The following is a 6,000-nucleotide window of genomic DNA, read 5'->3' on the forward strand; positions in this document are numbered from 1 at the left end:
CCACCTCTAAGAAGAGGGCAGATGCCCCCAGTCACAGTAACGGGAACCCCAAGATCCGCTGGCAGAGCCTGGATCTGCTTCTTCTTCACCTGAGATGAGTGCCCACAAACTCAGAAGCCCAGGCCAGCTCGCCGGCCCGCAGCGCCAGGTCTCATATGAGGCCCCAGGCTCAGCTCTCATCCTGTCGGCAGGGCCGAGGGCAACTCCGTGCCGGTGGTGGGCCGGGCCACCCCACCTCTCCGGCTAGCAGCAGCACATGGGGCCCCAGAGCTTTGCCTCTCAAGCTCCTTTCAGCCTCCAGTGGAGAAAGTCCTCTGCGTCTACAGACACTTGTGAGGACACGGGGTCCCCCGGGAATCCAGGGTCACCCCCATCTCAGGGGCCTTAACTTAACCCCACCTGCGGAGTCCCTTTGTGTGTGAGGTGACATGTCTGCAGGTCCCAGGACCAGGATAGGGTGTCTCTGGGGCCATTACGAAGACAACCCCAGAATCCAGCGAGGACAGCTTGCAAGTGGACAGGCAGGCAGCAGGGTAACAGGTTCTGGGGACACGGGCCAGCTCCCCGTGGGTGCCTGGAGGCGGTAAGACCCTGCTGGCCCCTCCTGCAGGAGCCTCCTCAGGACCACAGAAGAGCTGCTGGGCTGGTGGGCGGCCCAGCTGGCAGCTGGTGCAGCACAATCTCCACCACGCAGGAATGCAGCCCAGGGCTTCCAGATGGGCTGGTTTTGCAAGAGCAGTGGCAGGCCTGGATTTGGGGGTGGCAGACTCTGATTTCTCAAAGCTGCACTCCACCTCTATCCCAGTGTGGGGCGCCCTCCCCCAGGTTCCCACGGTGCCAGGGACAGAGCTGCCCAGCCCTCGGGTTTCCAACCAGGACTCCCTAACCAGGGCTGTCCCCAGCAGCCCCCGATACCCACCTGGGGGCTCACCCACCCTGAGCCACGACCCCCCCTAAACAGTCAGCTGAGCTCCTGGAGGGCCAGAATCTGATGAAATCCCCCAAAATGCCCCAGGCGACACCAGGAGAGGTCCCCCTACCCTGGGCCGAGACTGCCAAGCTCAGAAGCAGCCTGGGCCAGCAGCTGGGCATGCACAGGGGTCCCACGTCCCCACTGTGCAGCTCCCAGAGCAGAGCCCCCTCCTCCCAACACCGCTGAGCTCCGACGACCCTGTGCACCCCCCAGACCCAGTGCACACCCACAGGGCACGGCCGAAAGAGGGAGGGCCCCATGCCCACACCACTGCAGGTCCCAGGCTGGTGTTCCTCAGTTCACCTCATGGGTAGAGGACCCACCATCCACCCAGGCTGCTCCCAGCACCTCTGGGCCATCAGTGAGCGGGACACTCACACCATCCCGGTGGTGAGTCAGTGCCATAAACGTTTACTGCAGGTCCGCGGCCCTCCCTCCTCCATCCCTGCTTCCTGTGTCAGCCTCTGACCCCCGGCCCGACGCCTTCCGGAATGTGGCACGCAGCCCTCCACACCAGCTGCAGGCCTCAGAGGCAGGCCCTCTGGGCCTCTTTCAGTTTCACTTGGGGATCTGCTCCTATAAGGACCGAGGCCCAGCCTGGGGCACCTGCCCTGGCCAGGCCCTACCCCTTGGGGCCCAGGAAGGCTGGGCAGGCTCCTGGCTTGGAAGGGGAACCTGAGAACTAAGGGAGGTGCTGGGTGACCACTCCCCTGCGCCGGCACACAGCCAGGGTCAAGTTCACTGCCTTCCCTAGGACTGTGTTCCCGCTGGCTATGCTGTGGACACCCCCTTCCTGCCCCATGGGCACAGGGGGAGTCACTGCAATGGATGGATTTGGGGGGCCTCCTCTCCCCACCGTCATCTGGCCTCACGGGGCTGGGGAGGGTAGCCCGCCCAAGCAGGGGAACCGACAGGGGGGCCAGGACACAGCCAGCCCCATCTGCCACCTCCTGCAGGGCCCAGGCTTCCAGGAGGGGCTTAGCAGGCCTCCCACTGCCCACACACGGTCCAAGGCACCCCTGTACCTCGAGCCCACGTCCCTCCAAGACCACTTCCTGCAGGAACAGTTGGGACAAAGGTAGGGCCTGGGCACTCCCACGGGAGCCTTTTACCCTCCTTAAAACGTGGACACCACATCTCCTCTGTCCCGCCTTGTGGGGCCCCAGAAAACGCCTGACTGACCGACGCCCACTCACCCCAGGCCACAGCCCATGGCATCTGAGGGCTGACCAGACCCTGCTTTCTCTCTCTCTTTCTCTAACACTTTTTTGTTTTTGGAGATGCAATTCACATGCCACACACTTCACCCATTTAAAGTGTACCATTTAGTGGCATTTGATACATCCACAGGGTTGTGCAAGAACAACCTCTATCGAATCCAGAACATTCCATCACGCCAAAAAGAAACCGCGTCCCTATCAGCAGTCACCCCTGCCCCCTCCTCCAGCCCCTGATGACCAGGAACCCCCTCCCTGTGTCTGGGGACTGGCCTGCTCTGGACGTTTCACATCCATGGAATCGCACACTGTGTGTTTTTCTGTGTCTGCTTCTCTCACTGAGCATCGTGTTCTCAAGGTCTGTCCACGTCGCTATATGTAAATGACAAGTCTTAGCTCTGCCTCCCCAGGGGGCCTGGCAAGCCCAGAGCAGCAGAAATCCACAGTCCAGGCCCTCACCTGAGTTACCCACTCAAGGGCAGGGCGGCCACACCTCCCAGCATGGGATGATGAAGGAAGTTTGCTTCCATTTCAGCCCCATTAAGGTCCCGCCTGTGGACTGACCTGCCAGCAGCAGGTACCCAGGGACAGGGACTGGGTTTCCGGTCAGGGGAGAGGGGACCCATAGGCATCAGAACTCGAGGCTGCACCGGCCTGGGCAGATGGGGGAGATGGCAGGCGAGCAGGGCAGGGCAGGCCAGGCCTGGACAGGTCTGAGTGACCTCGCTCTCAGTGACACCAGGCAGCCGGCCACACCTGGCCCTCCCTGCGCCTGACCACAAGGCCCTGGGCTGCAGAAAAAGTGGCTGGAGAGGCTACAACCTGCCCAGGCCAGATCGCACATGCACAAAACACACACACACACTCTCACATGTACACACACTTGACCATGCATGCACAAAAGTGCACATAGCACACACGAGACACACGCACACACACTCTCCAGGTATGCGCACTGCTGCACACACCACACTTGTGTCCTCGCAGGCGCATGCGTGCCCAGGAACTGCGCTGGTGGGGGTGGGGGAGGTCTCCCCGGCCTGTGTGTCAGCCCTGCAGTGTCTTCACTTTTCGATGACGTGACCCCACCCAGGGGACAAGCAGATCCCCGCCCCCGCCAGCGGCTGTAAAAGCATCGTTAGGCAGAGGCCGTCCCGGGAGGGAGGCAGCCTCTGGGGCCTGGACACAGCGGCCTCTTTATTCCCGGCCCAGCTCGCTCACGCGGCCAGAGCCTCGTGCTGGGTCAGCGTTTCCACCCGGCCCCTGCTGGAGGGGCATCTGAGACTTTGCTCGAACCAAGCTGAGCCAGCCTGGGCTGGTCTCGTCCCCAGTGAGAACCAAACCCACGGGCCAGGAAGGTCCAGCCTCAGTTTCCCCCAAGTGGGGCTGGTGGCTGGCCCAAGGTCAGGCAGCTGGAGAGAGCTGGCCACGGGCTGCACACCTGTGGCCCAGCCTGCCCTACCCAACTCCAACTTCAAATCCAAGTGCCCCTGCCTCTTCTGTGCTCTGCCCCACAGGCTACCCTGGAAATCAGACCCCTCGTCTGGGCCCCTGGGGCTCCCTCCACCCCCTGCCAAGCAGATTCCCCCCAATACACACACACACACACACACACACACACACAGTGCGGGTCCGGCTCCAGGCAGGTGTGAGCAGAAGTCTGCACAGAAGCTCAAAGTTAAACAAAGGGCCTTCATGCCCTCTGAAATCCCAGAGCGCCTTCCCCTGGATCCCCAAGTTCGCTGTCCCTGGGGACGGTGTCTTGCACTCGCCAGGCTCCCCAGGGTCTGTAAGGCGCATACCTGCCTCTCCCCGGCCATGGGGGGGGGGTCCTAGCACCACCCGCTGGTCCTGCCCTTCTCCAGCCCACCCACCCAGTCGCCCCAAGTAGACAGCCCTGAGCAGCCATCCCCCACCTCTGCAGCCTCCCTGGGGAAAGCCCATGGTTTGCAAGAAAAGGTGCAGACGGGCTGGCAGTGGCTTCTCCAGGCTGTCCAACGGGCTCAGGTCTCAGCACCAAGGACGGGGCACTAGGCCTCCCCTGCTCATAAGGGTCTCTGACAGCATAGATGCCCCTGCAGCCGGGCACGCAGGGCCCAGTGCAGTGAACAAGAAGTGCAAGGTCAGGTCAGGCTCGGCTATCTGGACTTGGGGACGGGCAGGGCCTCACATCTACTGGCCGATGCTGGTCCTGGACTTCTCTGGAGTCTCATGCCTCGGACAGGTGGCCTTTTTTCCCTCCAGGGTCTGTGGCCCCCAGGGTCCAGCCCCATTTTCCTTGAACCTTCCCAAAGTGCCTGCAGGGACAGACCCACCAGGCTGGGCTCAGGGCTGGATCACCTGGCCTGACAGCAGGTAACCAGGTTCCCAACTAAAGTCCAACAGCAGCCCCCATGCCACCATGTGAACACTCACCACCCCACAGCCTGCCAGCAAGCTTCATCCCAGGCTGCCTCCAGGCTGGGCACCCTCCGATATGGGGTGCAAACAGGTGGCACGAAAGCTGGCCAGGTCGGGCAGTGGGCAGGGAGAAAGGGCATTCGGGGCAGGAGGGACCAAGGAGCACCCCAAGAAGCAAGGTTGTGGGGGGCTAGTGCAGACACAGTTGACACAGTCTCTTTTTCCCTTTGCAGAACATCGATAAGGCAATGCTACAAGACCACTCAAGCCTCCCAGGCACTCCTGCCAGGATGTCCATCCAGGTCTCTGCTCCCAACCCAGGCCCGTCCCAGACACTGCTCTGGATGCTGGGAAGATGCACTGTGCGTGGCTGCACCTTCCCCGTCCACCCACACCGTCTGCTCCTCAACCCACTCCAGCTCTAGGCACCTCTGGGGCGGGGGCCACCTCTGCCCACCACCTCCCTCCAGCTTATCCTTGAGGTGGTTCCCAGTGCCAGTCCCGGGGGGCATTCCACCCCACATGCTCTGCCAGGTCAGCTAAAGCCAGTAAAGCATCCATCCCAAAGATGCGGAATCCCACCTATGCAAACACAGGGATCAGGAGCCCCAGGGCGGAGAAGCCATGACAGGTGGAGAAGCCTTGGGAGAGAGGACACTGAGGAGGAAGGGCAGGAACTGAGGTCAGGGACCATCCAGAAAGGGAGGGGCTAAGGTCATGGAGGTTGAGAGTCTCAAGAAGAGAGGGTTCGGGCACTGGCGGAGGGGCAGTTAGGAGGGGGTCAGGAAGTGCTGGAGACACACAGAGAAGTGCAGGGTCAAGGGTCACGGGAGAAGTAAAGCCAGGGATCACCGGGGAGCGCGGGATAGGGGGTCACCAAGAAGGGAGGGGGTCACAGAATCAGAGGAGAGCGAGAAGGAAACGCTGGGGAGTCGCCGTGGCCCAAGGTTCACGCGAAGGTGGGTCGGGGGTGGGTCACAAGAGCCAAGGGTCGGAGGTCGCCGAGGAGGGCAGGGTCAGAGTTCACGGTGGAGGATGGGGTCGGAGGGTCGCGGTGAAAGGCGGGGCTGGGGAGGTTGCGGCGGAGGGCGGGGTCGGGGGGTCGCGGCGGAGGGCGGGGCCACGCCGCCGCGCTCCCCACGCCCAGGGCCCTGGAACCCCGGAACTCCAGAACCCCCGGCCCGGGGCGCGGGCTGCCGCGGGGAACCAGGACCCTCGCGGGCCGGGGAGTGCGGCTCGGCCGGGCGGGGACGGCGGGGGCGGGCCGGGGCTGGGGCCGGGCGCGCCTCACCTCGGACCCGGGTCCGGTCGGGCGCGGAGCCCGCGGCGCCTCCGTTTCTCCGAGCTTCACCGCGGTCGCGCTCACTTCCGGGTTTCGGGCGCCATCTTGGGGGCCCCGCGCACTTCCGG

General features: G+C 63.4%; 1 protein-coding gene across 3 annotated transcripts in view; it reads right to left on the bottom strand.

Annotated features, from left to right (window-relative positions):
• SBNO2 (strawberry notch homolog 2) overlaps nucleotides 1–6,000 on the bottom strand; it is a 44,983-nt gene extending 38,983 nt beyond the window's left edge. For all 3 annotated transcript variants that reach the window (XM_031438053.2, XM_031438052.2, XM_064479625.1), the window contains exon 1: nucleotides 5,882–6,000. The gene's annotated coding sequence lies outside the window, so the exon portion shown is untranslated. The remainder of the gene's footprint in view (nucleotides 1–5,881) is intronic.

This window comes from Camelus dromedarius, chromosome 27, assembly GCF_036321535.1.
Source record: "Camelus dromedarius isolate mCamDro1 chromosome 27, mCamDro1.pat, whole genome shotgun sequence".
NCBI classification, from domain to species: domain Eukaryota; kingdom Metazoa; phylum Chordata; class Mammalia; order Artiodactyla; family Camelidae; genus Camelus; species Camelus dromedarius.